Source organism: Andrena cerasifolii, chromosome 6 (assembly GCF_050908995.1).
Source record: "Andrena cerasifolii isolate SP2316 chromosome 6, iyAndCera1_principal, whole genome shotgun sequence".
Taxonomy (NCBI): Eukaryota; Metazoa; Arthropoda; class Insecta; order Hymenoptera; family Andrenidae; genus Andrena; species Andrena cerasifolii.
In genome coordinates, this window is record NC_135123.1 from 516835 (window position 1) to 535210 (window position 18376).

The window sequence follows — 18376 nt, forward strand, 5'->3', positions numbered from 1 at the left end:
AAAAAAATATTTATTCTTTCTTTAATAATATACAGGATCAGTGATTACAATTGTTACAAAATAATATAAGCGCATATAAATCCAAAGAGGGACTTTCAACATTTACATTTACAAATCCACGTCCCGTAACCACTGGTACCTAGTAGGGGCGATATCAGGAAATTTCATTCAGTATTTTCGACTTCTTTTTTGTGTAGAATCATCATGTTCCGCGTTGTGTTAGCGCTGAAAACAAATACAATATTAGCATAAAATTAAACGTAACGTATGAATAAACAGAATACATGCGATACTTACTTCAGCTCCATCTCCACACAGTACACAGTCTAGGCGATCATGCATGCTCCTGCGAACATTAAAATTTATAAGAAAATATGTCTTAAATTATTATCTACTAAACAAGACTCTGAACATTCGCACTTCGCGCATAACCCTACTTTTCTGTCTTCTAGATAATGCGAATCTCGATGTCCGCGACGTAGATAATTAGAAATTATTCAATTCCATAATTACGTTTGCCTTCTGGATACGCCGAGATGATTTGTCTCGATGTTGATGGATGAAATTACTTGGAATATTCTTCGATTTTACCGGCACTGACTGCCACCGCCAGTGACTGCCACCTCAGACCTCGAAAACTGGAAGTGGCACCCGTTGCCCGTTGTGCTTGAAGACGTACGCTCAAAGAATATTCTAAGTAATCTCATCCATCAATATTCAAACAAATCATCTCGGCGTATCCAGAAGGCAAACGTAATTATGGAATTGAATAATTTCTAATTATCTACGTCGCGGACATCGAGATTCGCATTATCTAGAAGACAGAAAAGTAGGGTTATGCGCGAAGTGCGAATGTTCAGAGTCTTGGTTAGTAGATAATAATTTAAGACATATTTTCTTATAAATTTTAATGTTCGCAGGAGCATGCATGATCGCCTAGACTGTGTACTGTGTGGAGATGGAGCTGAAGTAAGTATCGCATGTATTCTGTTTATTCATACGTTACGTTTAATTTTATGCTAATATTGTATTTGTTTTCAGCGCTAACACAACGCGGAACATGGTGATTCTACACAAAAAAGAAGTCGAAAATACTGAATGAAATTTCCTGATATCGCCCCTACTAGGTACCAGTGGTTACGGGACGTGGATTTGTAAATGTAAATGTTGAAAGTCCCTCTTTGGATTTATATGCGCTTATATTATTTTGTAACAATTGTAATCACTGATCCTGTATATTATTAAAGAAAGAATAAATATTTTTTTAAATAAGTCCATGTGACGTCACGCGTAGGAAATTCTTTGGCAATTGTGGCCTTCAGATGGCGCTGTTGGATGTGTCAGGCGAGCAGCAGGACCTGCCGTCGATCTGCCGGCAGGACCTGCCGTCGATCTGCCGTCGATCTGCCGGCAGACCCTGACAAGCAGACCCTGCCGGCAGAACCGTAGCTGGATGCGGACGTAGGCTGCGCCGCAGCTGCCGGCAGATCCTGCACTCTCCTGGCAGACCCTGCTGTCAATCTGCCGGCAGACTGCAGGCAGATGGCTATCAGGGATAGAACCTGTGATATAAAGTTAGAACGAGTTGTAACCTGAATGCAGTAAAAATGTAAATGTATGTATGTTATTTACTTATCTTTATGCTTGCGGAGAAGACAGCCTTCCTTTCCTCGCTTCATATAGCATGATTTTCAATGTTGATATTGGTTGGTGGAAATATCTAAAACAAATTCATATATGAGAGAAACATTCAGGATGATTTCCAATTAATTCAATTGTTTGCATAACAAAAGTATATGTCATACTTACGCTTTTATACAGGGTGTCCCACTAAGGAGTGGACAGCGCGATATCTCTTAAAGTATTGTCGATAAAAATATAAAAAAATAGGGAATTGCATGGTTCGAGGGGGCCCATTTATTAGCGCGAACGAATTTTGTTTTCGATTATTATTTTAAAAGATACGATGGTCAAGTTCGGTTTTTCAAATGGAACTATTTTTTTTGAAGACCTGAGTTGATAGTGCGTTCCAAGACAAATTCAATAAGCTTTAATGTATACACTTTATTTCCACTGGTTTTTAAGATATTGCGCTTGCAAAATTACTGATTTTCACTGGAAGAAAACGCTCTGGAATAGCAAGGACCGGGGTCAGTCTTACTGGCGCCACGGGTGGTATTGCCTGTTGAAACTGATACCTACCTGCTAAAGATCTACGACAGGGTTCGCAGGCCCAAATGCTGGACAATTCTTTTCCGTCAGAAATACTACTTAGGTAGGTACATCTGCGGTATCGAGAAGCGCACCGTTACTTTTATTTAGCACTTGCATCTACGCTCGGATGGCCGGTTCTTTTGGGAGGGATGTAAGTTGGATTGGTTAGGTTAGGAGGAGTGAAAGTTGCTAGACTAAATTTCAACCATAGGGAGCAGATTGTATCAGAACCAATCCAACTTGCATCCCTCCCAAAAGAACCGGCCATCCGAGCGTAGAAGCAAGTGCGAAATAAAAGTAACGATGCGCTTCTCGACACCGCAGATGTACCTACCTAAGTAGCATTTCTGACGGAAAAGAATTGTCCAGCCTTTGGGCCTGCCATTTCTGGCGTAGACCTTTGGCAGGTAAGTATCCATTTCAACAGGCAGTGCCACCCGTGGCGCCAGTAAGACCGCCCCCGGTTTTTGCCATTCCAGAGGGGTTTCTTGCAGTGAAAATCAGTAAATTTGCAAGCGCAGTATCTTAAAAACCAGTGGAAATAAAGTGTATACATTAAAGCTTATTGAATTTGTCTTGGAACGCACTATCAACTCAGGTCTTCAAAAAAAATAGTTCCATTTGAAAAACCGAACTTGACCATCGTATCTTTTAAAATAATAATCGAAAACAAAATTCGTTCGCGCTAATAAATGGGCCCCCTCGAACCATGCAATTCCCTATTTTTTTTATATTTTTATCGACAATACTTTAAGAGATATCGCGCTGTCCACTCCTTAGTGGGACACCCTGTACATGTCATTTCCACTTGATATGAAAGAATAGCTATAGGTATTTATTATTAGAAGAGTGTGAAAAGGCCCACCACCACCCCCGTCATAGACGGTCCTATTGACTCTCCATATGTATCTTCTGCACACTTTCTTCCTTACATTTTGGAACATTACTTATTCGACAGCTCTTCATATGCGCTAGATGCACTCGTCGGTGCATTAGTGACTTTGCATTGCAATTGATTATTTCACAGCTCTTCATATGCGCTGGACGCACTCGCCGGTGCTATCGCGATGTTTTCATCCATCGTTTTATGTACTTTCTTGTGTACTCGTAGCTGCTCCTCCTTTTTGTGTGTACGGAGGTTGTCTAATCGGCTGTTGTCGATTGTATCTGCTATCTATAATTTCTGGCAACATGCAGTCCTCATAGAACTTGCTCAGTTTGTCTTCCATCTCTGTTGCCCAGAATAGATCATCTCTCGTTACTGTTGTAACCTTCATTCCTTTCGGCGTCCATAAACAAAAATAGGCCCGTTGCCTTTTCGTTATGTGCAATTGTCCTTGCACTTGATAATAGTAATGATGATTTTGATTCATTTCATTACCCTTGAAAATACGCCGTATATTACCAAGTTGCTTTATTGCTTCAGCAGGTGTTTAATCCTTGGCCGATTCAGGACACTTTACTTCGACGATTTTATCATGGTCCACGAGGCCGTCAGGAGTTGCACCTCAGTGTGGCAGAGTGTCATCGATGAAGAGGCCACATGGTTGAATATGGATTCCTAATTCTTCTTCCATTTGTCTCAAGGCGTTTGCCTCGTTTTCCCTTCCGTATTGGAGAGCAGACAAATCTGGAAGTTGCGGATACATTATACTCTTCACAGTATTTGCCCGTGATGTAGTGTTTCGTAATCGGCATACCTTGCCGAAATTGGATGCAGTTAGTATTTTTTTTCTATAACTAATCCACTTTTCACTATTCGCCTGATTGCGAGTTTCCTCTTCGATCTTGCATCGCATTCTTTGCCAGTCATGGAGTATAGCCGCGTGCCTTTTACATTCGGAAGAGTATACTGTCTCTTCCATATCTGGTTATTCTGCGTTAGGGCCGTAATCCTGGTCACACGATTGTTTTTTATTTCGGAAGGAGGATGCTTTCGCTTCGTTTTTATATTCCCTTGCTCTTTCTGCTGCACGCTTCCGACGTCCTTCCAGCTTTCTTACCATAGTTGACGGCTCTTTATCCATTGCCGTACTCAATCTGCTAAACGCCTCTTTTGTATTATATTGGACGACTGCAGCGGAGACTCTGCCCTGATACGAGCCCCCTCGTCCAAAGTTTATCCTTTTGCCTCCGATGAATTTGGCAATGATATTATTAAAACTTTCAACAGCATTGTTATTTAAACCGTGCAGCAAACTGTCAGCTTTAGGGAAAAGTGGCTGCATCGCTTCTTCGATACTCTGATAAATACCAGCTTCTCTCAACCTTGGTACGTAGTCCTCTCTGTTTGGATCGGATTATTTCTTACAGAAGTATGCTAACTTCTGACACTCCTTGTGTTCACCGAAAACGTGACTCGGTACATTCCTCAAGTCTTCCTTCAAATTTCTTACTCGTTCCTCGAGTGTTATTTCTTCTTGCAACCGGTATTCTGCAGCTTTCTTTATACCAGTACGCAAGCGGAGAGCATTATTCTTTACGACAGCCCTTAGGTCTTTATCGCGGCCTTTGTTGCGATTTCGTTTATTTTTTTACTGAAATTGCGTAGCAGGTGATTGGTGCATTCTATTTTTCGTACCTGCACCAGGTAGTTTTTATATGGATCACTGTCCAATATCTTTTTGTACACACTGCTAACGCCATCAGCAACTAATATAGTGTATATTAGACCGTGCATATCTATGCTGCAATTGAAGCCTTCGACAATAGCAACACTCTACATGCCAGTTGAACTCTGATTGCGGCCCCAGTTCTTGAAGCAACGATGCTCGCGTGGTTTTTCCTTCTTCGTACCTGCTATTTGGCAAGTCATGCAGAATTTATTCTTCACGCTGATGTACAGCACTTTCTTCGTGTGGTATCCCACGATGGCTCCTACGCCAGAGAGAGAATTGTAATCTCCTCCGCGGTAGGACCTTTTCATCCAGCTGCCATCCGCGACAACTGGGATAAACGGTAGATTGGATTCTGCATGTACGTCGCCTCTTGATTTGGCTAATTCTTTCTCCTCTTTTCCTGCATCTTGCATTTCGCGTTGTGCGGCCACTTCGAGGGCATCGATTAGGTCATTCTGACATTTCTCGTAGATCCTTTTCATCATACAGGATACGTTCACGGTAGTCAGTATGTCCTCCAGTTGATTATATCCGCCGCCCGTCATCATTATTGCGGAAACAGCGGCGCGGTTGATATCCATAGTGGCATCACTCTTCCGAAGACAGGATATGTGCTCTGTGTATTTGCACATTTTGCACTCTACATAATACACATTTTCTAGTCCATTCCGTTGACATCTAATTATTTAAAAATGTTCGATGCCACAGCCAATAGTGGAATGTTTTCCAAGATTTTTAATTTGTTCGAAAATATACGGAAAATCAACGAAGTCTATTCCTTCTGAAATTGGATTTTCCGGCTGTTCTGGTTTTGCATTTTCTACCACCCAGTAATCGGCATCGCTTCCAACATCTTGAGTCGTTTCTTCGTTGATGTCTCTTACGGATTGTATCTCATCGCTGTCTCTGTCGAAATCTATTTCTTGCACAATTCTTTCTTCGTTCAACTCGAAATGCACATCTTCTACAATTTCCTCTTCGTCCGGATTGAAATTTATTTCTTCTATAACATCTTCTGCGTCCGTATCGAAATGTACTTCTTCTACAATTCCTTCGATAATTGGAGAATCTTCAAAATTTTCATCCGCAGCAGATGTGCTTGGATGTGTTCCGTACGAGATACCTGCTTCCGCCACGGTATCCTGAATCACCATGAGGCACGCTGTGTTCTTCAATCGTTGTCTACATGTAAAGAGTTAATAATCACTAACACGTGGTACATACATAGAAATAAGAAAAACATACAGCAGAAAAGAAAACCAAAGCATAGTAAAAGAAGATATACAGTAAAATCTCGATGTAAGCGAAAGCCTCGGAACGATACCCGTGTACATGTGAGACAATTCTAACGCAATCAAAATTTAAGATTTGTATTTTTGGTTTCATTTTCATGAAACTTCTACCAACATGTTTGTCAGAATCTCCTAATTAAAATGATACCAAAAACAACATAAATCGGACAACTTTTACTTATCGTGAATACGAATCGTTTATATTTATATAATTATCCAAACCATATCGTGTTTGGTGTCATTTTAATCAGAAAATCCTCACAAATATGTTGGTAAATAATTTATAAAAAAGAACCAAAAATAAAATACTTTTAATTGTGAACCTCTTTTGTATCGGTGTTGTCTCTCACCGATTTTTAATTTCGGATCGGGTTATACGATCGGCCCTCGAGCCATATTACACGTTTCACTGGTTCCAAGAGGGAACACTCCAACTAGGGGTGATATAAATTAACACCAATCATATATAGTCACAATTTTGAACCCTAATCGAGATGTTACTGTGGTTCTTATATTTTTAAAAGTTTGTCGATAGCCTCGAACGTAGGAGTGGAAAAACGGACTGCCGATTGTCTCCAACTTTTTCATTCGCTATACTTCTCTGCGGCCGAAACATATTACCACTAAATATGTGTTATTCAAATTATACCGTGTTTGGTGCCATTTATCATTAGAGAAAAATCACAAATGTTACGATGCTATATTCATGAAAATATTGTTATTGCATTACTGTGAAGTGTGAATATCATTCTAATATATCTTCGTGATACGAAGAGGGACGTAGCGTGATACAAATGTTCCTCTTAGACAACGTGATTCCCTCGCTACGCAACCGAAGGACATGCACTTTTGGCCCGTTTTCTTTTTACACGCACACATCTGCACAACCGTCTCCGCTACTCGCAAGCAAAGGCAGTCACAAGCAGCATGTCTACGCTGCGATACACGGCTGTGTGTGTATGCAGGCACGCGTGCACTTGACCGCGTGTGAAAAGTATACTTTTCGCATTTCAATCCTGGGTCATTCCACGCGAAATCGGAAACTTTTTGGAGTAACATTTCGGATGTGGCTCAAATTTGAATATGTTGTAGTCTTTAAAAATGTATAAACATATCTCGAAGGACTTTTGAAAATTTTGAAAAATGTAGATTTTACAGCTGTTTGAAGGTAAGTGCTAACTTTTTTTCAATAAATTATAAAGGAAGCATATCTAACGAAACGCGTATATGTAGTTTGAACGTTTTATAATAACAAAACGCATATAGTTTGTATAACATATATAACGAAATTTAAAATTTCTACATTCCGTCTCATCGACTCGAAAGTTTCAGGAACGTACTGCTCACAGTTTTCACATAAAAATGAATCCAAACACGGTATAAATCGAATTATTAATTAATTATACAATGATGAACGTACGAATGGGAACGAGTGGTGCAAGCGGGGTAAAATAATGGCATGTGTTTCGGTGCGCGTAGCATAGAATATGTGTACGTAAAGTGCCAAAGATAGTATACGTATTTGAAGAATATGAATAATACTGTATTATATACAGCAAAATAGCGTGCTGCTACTACTACATCACAAACTGTAACTTCATAATAATCTGTATCATAACACGTAACTTACCTTTCTCGATACTTTCTATTTTTCGACAAACGCTTTGCAAATAACTTGGGCTGCTTCCTTTTTGTACCATCCTCCAAATAGCGTTTATTTCTTGCATCTGCGGCTCCCTTCTTTGATTCCATGGCTATGGAATGATCACACACACTTATCAACACTACGATTCCCACCACGCAGGAATGGAACAATTCACAAATTATGAATATTCCATATGTATCAATATCTGCGCAGTAAATAAAACCCCGATTGCTTTCTGCGTCTTCACCGTAGTGCAAGCGGCAGAAAACTGATCAGCTAGCATTGTCGCTGCATTAGTTACAGATGCTGAGAAGCAGAACAAAAGATAGTGTGAAAAGGACGGGTATATGCGTTCTATTCCTCTCTTTCCCATTAGGATTGGTGTATGCTGATGCATTTACATAGAGTATGTACTTCCGGGAATACTTTTGGATTGCAGAAATGTACCCAAGAAAGAATTTTGGATTATCCGGTGCACATACTTTTGACGTATCACCTTTGCGCACTTGAACTTTTACGCGGGCCGAGATGTGTCGCTCGGTCCTTGGTGCAAGTGAAATACAAAATATTGAGTGAGTGAGGACAGTTTGGGTCCAGCCCAGCGGTTTCAGGAAAGAATCGCAAGTTGTGTAGTAGGATCACCTACAGGAGTGGTGGTAATGTGTGCGTGAATCGCGCAGGCAATTGTTTTCTGGCAACGCTGGCCCTCGAGGCCAACAAAGCCTCGATCGTCAGAAGCACGCGTAACTGTCGACCAGTAAAGATTGTAAGTACCTTCACGCTTCCTACGCCTGCCCTTTTCACTATACGTGCCTGTTATTATGAAAGTGGTCTAAATTCAAAGTTTTCATTTACATTTTACTTATTTTTTACGTATTATATCAACATGATACATAATAAACGTGAAGTTCAATTTTTTTCTTTTTCGACTGACGCCATTTTCATACTAACTGACACACTTCTACATTTTACTTCCAACCCAAGACTGTATTTAGACAAAGTCCGGGTGAAGTTTCATTACCGTCATAGTATTGTTGTAATTTTTTGTGTAAAATCTATCGTGTGAACTGTGATTGTTTGAGTGTCCGCGTGTTTCTCAAGCTGCGTATCGCCATTGCGAGGCTGCCTCGCATGACACACCTCGCGGAGTGGACAGTCTAGAGACTACCTCGACCACGTTTATTTTACGAGGCATCAGCAGTCGATTTTTCGACGTGCTCAAAGGTGCCTTGCAGCCCCATGATCAAAAATCGCATGGCTCGGGCGACGCAAATATCATGCTGGAGGTAGCGCGAGACTGTCGCACGCGCCTCCCTCGCAAAGTGATCATGATCGAGATAGTCTCGAGACTCTCCACTCCGCGAAGCGTGCCTCGCGCGGCAGCCTCGCAATGTCGATACGCAGCTTCACGCTCAGAGATTCGTGTATTCATTCTCACGTAAAATAAGAAAGTTATATTACAATTTACCCGCGAAATGTCTAGAAAAAGTATATACATTCGGGTGCAATATAGGCTTCCTTTAGTTGAAACTGAAGACAAGTAATGAGAATTAAAGAGTTTCTAAACATCAGAAGTGGAAAAATCGGAAATTTGAAAATCATAAATGTTGGACATTTGAAAATACAGATACTTTGAAACTTGATAACCTCATAATTACAAATTTTGGAAATGTTTGTTTTATATCCTGACTAGATGCTATGCAAAATACTGGTTGACATGGAAAATACTGGACGCACGTATCACTGGGTGAAAAGAGTTTATTCCGAGAGAGGTTACAACGACGTACCAAACGACGCGACCACGAAGCGACGACGACCAGAGACGACCCGACGCCACCTATTGGCACGCAGAGAAAACTCGAAAGACAGTGTCGCCAATATAACGAGGATGTCATACACAACATTTCCTCTCCCGTTTAGGAATGGCTCGCATACAAAAATAGCTTAATATCTACAAGAATGGTAATAGTGAGTTGATTATTTAATTACGTTCGCAAATCAGGGTTATATACCCGGTGCGAATCTCAAGATAGGGCGTCGGACACGCGTCGATCTCCGTGGAACATGGGGAGTCGTCTGAATTTGACGCTCTGGTGGGCCACGGGCCGGATTCACCGGGGCAGCCGGCGTTGCTGAAGTCACAGGTTGCGCCCCCGGTGTCGCTGCCACGGCCGGTGACGGATCTGCAACCGGTCTCGCCGAATCCCCATAGAAGCGTATTCTACGTGGCGACCCCACAACCGTGTCATCTCTGTCCTGCGCCTGGACGCCGGCAGTTGATTGGTTTGCTGCTTGGCCCGGCTGGTGTCTCCGGATTTGATCGACGTGCCTTTTAAAACGTTTGCCCAAGTAGTCGATCTCGTAATGAAGGTCTCCCAGGCGAGCGACAATTGTCCCCGGGATCCACCTGTCCATCCGCGAGTTACCTGAAAGACAATAGATTGACTGGCCAGGTTGGAATGTGCGGAACGTGGCATCGAACCCGGCACGCTGCCTCTCCGTGATTCTCGTGTACATGTCGTCCGGTCTCACTACATCAAGGCGAGAGCGTATATCCCGCCCCAGGAAGGATCGCGCAGGGGGCTGCCCGGTAGTCGAATGCGGGGCCTTGCGATATTGGCGCAGGAACTCGTTCAGGTTCCGCTGCAGCGAGCCCGGTGTGGTTGACATCGCCTGAAGAGCGTCCTTGACCGTCTGCACGTACCTCTCAGCCTGGCCATTCGTTGATGGGTGGTAGGGCGCCGTACGCTTATGATATTTGACCCCACTGGCTTGTAGGAAACTCTTAAATTCTTCGGAAGTAAATTGCGTCCCATTATCGGAGACGACGGTAACCGGAGCGCCGTAGGCTGCAAACAGCTCGTCCAGCATTGCAATTGTTGAGGCCGACGTTGTCGAGTTAGTCGTCTTGACTTCCAGCCATTTACTATACGCGTCGACAATTATCAACAGCATCGCGTCCGCGACAGGACCCGCGTAGTCGATGTGTATCCTTTCCCAAGGAGCCTTGGGATACTCCCAGTGATGCTCTCGAAACTGCGGTGGAGCATGCGCGTGCCTTGCGCACTCAGTGCATGATTTGGCTACGCGCTCAATATCCGCATCGATCCGTGGCCAAAAGACAAACGATCTGGCCAATCCCTTCATCTTCACCATTCCTATGTGAGCCGCATGCAAGTCATCGAGGATTGGCCGCTGCAGAGACGGCGGCACGACAACTCGGTGCTCAAACAACAAGCAGCGGGCAGCCAGGGTATACTTGACCTCGGGTGCCCTATAACCGTGCCGCGCAATGTCCCGGCCGGCTTCCAACAGCTGGACTATCCTACCTAGATCCGGATCCCTTCTTGTTTCTCGAGCGATGTTGTCCGCGCTTACAGGAAGCTGCTTCACCTGACCCAGCACGAATTGGTCGAATTCGTCCAGCTACATTATTTCTTCCTCCCTTCCCGAGGACAATTGATTTATGGTGCCTACTGTCGTAGGCAGCGGTGCACGAGAGCAGTAATCGACGTTTGCGTTGGCTTTCGTAGGTTTGAATATTACCTCGTAGTCGAAATGTGATAAATAGTCGGCATAATTAGCCATACGACTAATGCACAGCACTGGCAGTGACTTCTCCGGGTGCAAGATTTGTGTCAGCGGCTTGTGGTCCGTAATTAGCGTGAAGTGGCGTGCATAGAGGTAGTGAAAAAATTTCTGGGCCGCCCAGACTATAGCCAGTGCCTCCTTATCTATCTGCGGATAACGCTGCTCGGTTGCACTCATTGTCCGACTTGCATAAGCGATTGGGCGCTCTCGTCCGTCGCTCAGTCGGTGGGACAAGACCGCACCCAAGCCCGTCTTGCTGGCATCCGTCGCCAACAACAGGGGAAGCGCAGGATCATACGGCATGAGGACCCCTGGGGAAGTTAAGGCCCTCTTGATGTCCTCGTACGCCTGCTCAGCAGCCGACGACCATGCGAACGGCTCTGCCAGAAGCATGTCTCGGAGCGGTCGATTCCTGGTGGACAGATCTGGAATGAAGGAGCTGTAGTATGTTGCCTTACCCAGGAACAACTGTAAGTCTTCAGGTGTGGCCGGTTTTGGTGCATTGCGCACAGCTTCCACTTGTTTGTCTGATTTATGGATACCCTCAGCATGTATTCTATGCCCCAGGAACTCCGCGGATGGTATGGCAAACACGCATTTTGCTCGATTCAGCTTCAATCCCTGCGATTTAACTCTTTCCAGAGTAGCCCCAAGAGCCACGATCAAGCTATCGAAACTGTCGGCGAAGACAAGGATGTCGTCGAAGAAGTTTAGGACGTTGGGAAGATCCTGCAGGACCGTTTCCATTCTCCGTTGCCAAATAGCGGGGATATTCGCCGCCCCGTAAACCGCTCGGGTTGGGCGAATTAACCCGTGCGTTGGAGTATTGAGGGTCAAAGCCTGACCAAACTCCTCGTCGACCGGTAGGTGCGTGTATGCGTCGGTCACGTCCAAATGACAGAACAGCTTGGCCCCTTTCATTCGGTTGAACAGGTGCTCCGCCCTTGGGATCGGATGCTCATCGATCACGATGCGCGGATTCAATGTGGGCTTGTAGTTGCCCGTGATACGCAACTTCCCATTTTTCTTGACCACGACATGTGTTGTTGAACCCCATTCCGAGTGCTCGACTCTTTTGTAGAAACCCGACGCGATTTTGGCATCGATTTCCCTTGCGTATGCTGTCTGTAATGATAACGGTATCTCTCGCGCTCGGCAAAGAACCGGCGCTGCTCCCGGTTTCCAATGTACCCTCGCGGGGGGGGGGGGGGGCCACCAGCTTCCCTGGCGTCTCACTGAAGACATCATCATAGTGGGTTAAGAGTTGCTTGAGTTGGTTCTCCTGCTCCGACGCCAAAGACGGCGCCACCGTCGCCATCCTGTGCACCCGCTCCGAGTCAGAGAACAAGTTGACGAAGTTTATCTCGCCCACGAATTGCGCGATCCACTCTCGGCCAAAAAGTGTTTCCAGATCCCCATCAACAACATAAAGGTTTAGTCTTCGAGTTGTAGTACCGACCGTTGCATTGACCGGGATGCGGCCAATGCAGCGGACGCGATGGCCCGTGTAGCTAGCAAACTGTCTATCGGTTGCCTGCAAAACAAAATTCCGTTTAATCGTTCTCAGAATCTTTTCGCTGATAATTCCGCAAGGAGCACCAATATCGAGCTCCATCTGCAAGCCGCACCCGTCGATCTGAACGTTAATCATTCGCTTGGCCGTGGACGTCACGACGCGAATGTCATGCACCTCGTTCAGACGTTGTAGGACGTCAATCTGGTCCGCCGGTAACTCGGTTTCTGTAATCTGGTCTGCCGTCTGCGCCGGTCTTTTCGCTCTACAGACTCTTGCGATATGTCCTTGCTTCCCGCAGCTATTGCACTTCGCCTCACGAAACCTACAGTAGTCCCGTGAATGTGGACCTCCACATCTGTCACACGGCGGGTGCTCGTTCCCGACGCCCCGTTCGGTTTTCCGCGATGCACCGCGCCCGTTCTGTTGCGAATTCCGACCGCGCGACACCGATCTGTTCCGCGGGGGCCCTTTCGCACCTCGCCTGGTTCGCGGTGGTGCGAATCCCAACCTGTTCGTCGCATCACGTGTCATTGGGGCCTTTGGCGTCCCCACCTCGCTGGTCGTGTTGCGCGTCGCCTCGAGCGTATGCGCGATTTCGTACGCCTCGGTAAAGGTTGCCGGCTTCTTCGCGATAATCTCGTCGCACGTCTCACGAGATTCGAGGCCGTGCAGAAATTGTTCTATCAGCATTCGGTCTATGAACTCGCCGTACTCGCAATAGGCGGCGCCCTGTCTCAGTCTTAGGGCGAACTCGGCGACGGTTTCGCCTTTATGTTGCGCGATCTGTCGAAACTTGATACTCTCGGCGTATTTATTTTTTGCCCTATCGAAGTGACCAATGAGCGTACTACGCAGCTCAGCGTATGTAAGGTCCTCCGGCAAACGCGGACTCACCAAAAATTCGACTGCCTTGTTCAGCTCCACACCCATGTAGACACGGGCATAGTTCGCATACTGGTCCTGCGGAACGCGACTCAGCTGGAGAGCCCAGTCGAAGCGCTTGAAGTAGTCCTCAACTGTCGTTCCGTCGGTCAAGCGGTACGCCGTCATGGAAAATGGCGGTGGCTTCGGTGGCGCGCCGGCCGCCGCGCCATTAGCTCCCTCGCCACCTCCCGCGGTGGCGACACTCGTCGCAGACGCCTGCATCGCATTTGCGAGCAATCCCGCGAACGCCTGTAACAATTCTGGCGGCACTTCCATCTTTGCCGCGGACAGGCCACGCGCGTGGTCAATGGCGATGTCGACACGACACTCGCTTTTCCTCTCCTTCACTCCGCGCAGATCGGCAGTATCCCACTTCTGACACTACTTTTATATCCTGACTAGATGCTATGCAAAATACTGGTTGACATGGAAAATACTGGACGTACGTATCACTGGGTGAAAAGAGTTTATTCCGGGAGATGTTACAACGACGTACCAAACGACGCGACCACGAAGCGACGACGACCAGAGACGACCCGACGCCACCTATTGGCACGCAGAGAAAACTCGAAAGACAGTGTCGCCAATATAACGAGGATGTCATACACAACAGTTTGAATTTCAACGCTTTCGAACATGGGAATTCCAGCATTTAAAAATCTGAAGTTTCTCCTCCTGCGCTAAATCTTGGCTAAAGGAAGCCTATATTGTACCCAAATGTACCAACTTGATAAACGTGTTGTTGATGTAAATTATTTGATGCATATATATATTCTCGAGTGGGCATGTTGTTCGTGCTTAAGACAGCGCTGTTCGGCCAGCTACCGAACTACGAGAGAGGCATCCTACCACCCATCGAGTTGCCTTTCTAGACAGGACAAGCAAGCGTGTCTAGGCCTGGGCGGGTGCGTCGAGAGAAAAATGAGACCAAAGAGATACAAGTGCAAGAATTTTTATAAGACTGATTTCAAAGTATTTTTTCATTGTAAACTTCATATCTAAATATATTACCGAATATTAATCCAGAACAAACACAGCCTTCTCAGAGTTGGGCAAAATGTAATATAATTATAAATTATAAATTTAAAATGTAATTTTGTAATTGATTACACACTATTTTCTGCAATCGTTAATTTAGATAGTTGACAAAATTGTGGTCAACTACCTAAATTAACAATTTCAGAAAGTAATGTGTAATCAATTACACAATTACATTTTAATCGTAATTTGTAATTTGTAATTAGATTACATTATGGCTAATTCTGGCTCTTCTAGTACACTTTCAAATCCATTTTAATTACGTTCAATAGTTTCACTGTTTCTTCGACTCTTTCTAAGATGTCTGATAAAGGAAACGAAAAAAAGACTGAAGAGAAAGAAGTGACTCCGTCGCGAAGACGGAGTCGAACAAGTAGCAGGACTTCGTCGCGAAGACGGAGTCGAACGAGTAACCGGACTCCGCCGCGGAGAGAGCCGACTCCGTCCTCGCGACGGAGTCCGCGAAGAGAGCCGACTCCGTCGATGTCCAGGTGGTTGGAGGTGACAACACAATGTCAAAAGCAGGTATGTAGATACGTAGACGATCTCGCGCAAACATTTCTTACATTCTCATAAAAGTTTTTAGATTTATGTTTATCTTTCATATTACAGAACAGCGAACTCAAAAAGCAACTGAGAAAGCTGAAATATGGAGGGGGAAGAGGAGGAAGAGGACGAAGAGGAAGTGGAGGAAGAGGCGGGAAACGAGGAAGAGGAGGAAGAGGAGGAAGAGGAGGAAGAGGAGGAAGAGGAGAAAAATTAATAATTTTTTTTATTTCAAATCGTAAGAATGTATTTTGTAAAAAAAAAATAAATATGTAGTCAAAAATCATATATTTAGTGAATAATTTTTTGATTCCAAGGCCTTTCATCCGTCGGCCATGATTAAATTAATTCAATCATAGCACTTCAAATAAAAATTGGCTCGGGTTATTTAAGTAATGCCCATCTCTGGTATTTTGCCATATAATTGAGGCAGTGAGAGCAACAACGGACTAACCCACATTTTTTTCAAAAGTGAGTTAGTAGCAATAACGTATTCCAATAGGCTCTAATAATCATATCGATGGCATAGTGCACACATATTGTATTTGCACTTTTTATGAAATTTGAGTTTTTATATGCAAGAAATAGTGCTTGACTCTTTCTTTATGCTGCATAAAAATTACATTTTTATCTTTTTTATAAATTCATCAAAAATGATATTTTTGTTTATTGTATTTCCCTGAATTTATTATGCTGAGTGCAGAAATGTTGTGTGTCCATGCCAGAGGATGAAAATAGTTTTGCAAAAATGTGACAATAAATAAAAAAAATTTAAAGTCTTCCAATATCTACCGCGAATTACTTTTTTATTCCTGTTACTTTAAAAATAAATATAATATTGAAATGAGATTATTTCCAGTATTATTCCTTTTATTCATTTTTATATAATATCATTCAGTATAGTATGTCCTCCTCTGTACTTAGTTACAATAGCATGTCCAACTTCCAAGCATTATTGTCGAGTTATTATTATAATTTTGCAGATTCTAACTTATACTACTAATTACATACTTTCAGTGATACCTATATTACAATAATGCAAAAAGTATTTATGTAATTATAAAGTACCATTGAATGTTTGACCCTGTTTTTCTCAAAAACGCTAAAAGTGGACATACAATATGTGTGCACTAATTGTAAGCCATCGATGTACAATAGGAATTTTTTTTTAATGTAGGTTAGTCCGTTGTTGTTCTAACTGCCTGAATTACTATGACATAAATACGACAGCGATTTCAAGTGATGTATATGTAACGGTAAAAGCGTTAATTTAGTAAATGTATACAGTTCCCAGCAGTTCGTAGTCAATGTATGCCTAAAATGAATATAACCTAACCTACAATCGTCCGAAAATGCATAAATTGACTCCATCATGCTTTTATTGTGGCTCGTATATCCAGCTATCGCTTCAGTTTTGCTATGAATCCACGTTGGCAGTCCTCCCGAGTAGGCGCCATCTCGTATCCATTAGCTGAACTAAATTTGTCACGTGACTTGCTCTGTATTATCGTCAATATGGCGGAACTCGTATTTGGGAATGCAATTACGGGCATACGTTGTTTGTCCTTATATGAGCAGATTTTGGATTGGGTTAGGTCTCATTCGAAGAGGAAGGTTCAATGCAGCCCGCTCTGGCCATCGTTTAAGTCACAAAACTCTTTTAGTGACCTTAAAATACTTGGATTCATGCAGGTATATTTTGTCGACTTTTCCTCTACGTTCAAAACTCGTATTAATAGATATCAACCCAATCTCGTCGAACCATGACCGGAGCGGGCAGCATTGAACATTCATGTTTCGAATGAGACCTCGCCCAGCCCAAAATTTGCTCATATTAAGGACAAACAACGTATGCCCCCAAACCCATGTTGCGGGCCAGATTGTATCGGTATACAGGGAGCTGCTTTATCCGTGTCTACCCCCTTAAGGGGTTATACCTAGTCAGGCGGCCGAAGAGGCGAATATTTGTGAATTTTTTTGAAGAAGCGGAAGCGTATATCTTTACAATTTTTTTTTTTGCGCTTAGAAGAGCAACATTTAAAGAATATTTGGTAATTTTTTCGTAGAAAAATATTTACGTTTATAATAATGTAACAACCGACATCCAAGAAGCATTTTTAAAAATTTGGTTTTGCGGTGAGCACTGCCACTCGGAACCAGATTATCTAAAATCAAAAAACAAAAAAGATTTCATTAGTATATTAATGCATCATCAGGTCGACGAAGAGAATTTTCCGAAATATTAATTTAAAACAATATGGCAGCTATTTAAAGTTGAAATCCAGATTCCTCCGTGCAAAAATCACGCGAAAAAATCAGGATTTCAACTTTAAATAGCCGCCATTTTGTTTTAAATTAATATTTCGGAAAATTCTCTCCGTCAACCTGAGAATACATTAATATACTAACGAATTTTTTTTTGTTTTTTGATTTTAGATAATCTGGTTCGGAGTGGCAGTGCTCACCGCAAAACTAAATTTTTAAAATTGCTTCTTGGATGTCTGTTATTACTTTATTATAAACGTAAATATTTTTCTATGAAAAAATTACCTAATCTTCTTTAAATGTTGCTCTTTTAAGCGCAAAAAGTTTTGTAAAAAAAATATACGTTTCCGCTTCTTCAAAAAATTCACAAATATTCGCCTCTTTTCGGCCGCCTGACTAAGTATAACCCCTTAAGCAACGACTGATAATACCGCCCAAAGTGAAGTTCGCACAAATATGAGAGATATGACTACTTAGTTAGAGATTCTTTTAATAAATAAACTTCAGGATTATACTGTTGCGAACACCCTATGGATGGAACCCAGGGCCTGCGGGTGCCCGCGACAGAAACAAGAAGACAAGCGAGAAGAAGGCGATCCGATCGATCGCCTGTCAAGCTATCATTCGAGAGTCAGATGTGATAGTGAACAGAAATATCGAGATTACCACATTTTCTTTGTATTAGATATTTCTTGTTGTTTACCGTTCGTGTTGTGTTACTGTTATA

At 43.3% G+C, this 18376-nt stretch overlaps 2 long non-coding RNA genes across 4 annotated transcripts in view; one reads left to right on the forward strand and one right to left on the reverse strand.

Moving 5' to 3' along the window:
• LOC143370505 (uncharacterized) overlaps positions 1 to 18376 on the reverse strand; it is a 24954-nt gene continuing 6578 nt past the window's right edge. Inside the window, exons 1-3 of one of the 3 annotated variants that reach the window (XR_013085638.1) lie at positions 514 to 635; positions 298 to 346; positions 1 to 225 (exon numbers count right to left, since the gene is read on the reverse strand). This is a non-coding gene — a long non-coding RNA (uncharacterized LOC143370505). Of the gene's footprint in view, positions 226 to 293; positions 347 to 513; positions 636 to 18376 lie in introns of those variants that run through there. The other 2 variants (XR_013085639.1, XR_013085636.1) reach the window with 2 other exon arrangements.
• Positions 630 to 1266, forward strand: LOC143370512 (uncharacterized). Its single transcript, XR_013085648.1, has 3 exons — positions 630 to 753; positions 921 to 969; positions 1042 to 1266. It is a non-coding gene; the product is annotated as an uncharacterized LOC143370512 (long non-coding RNA).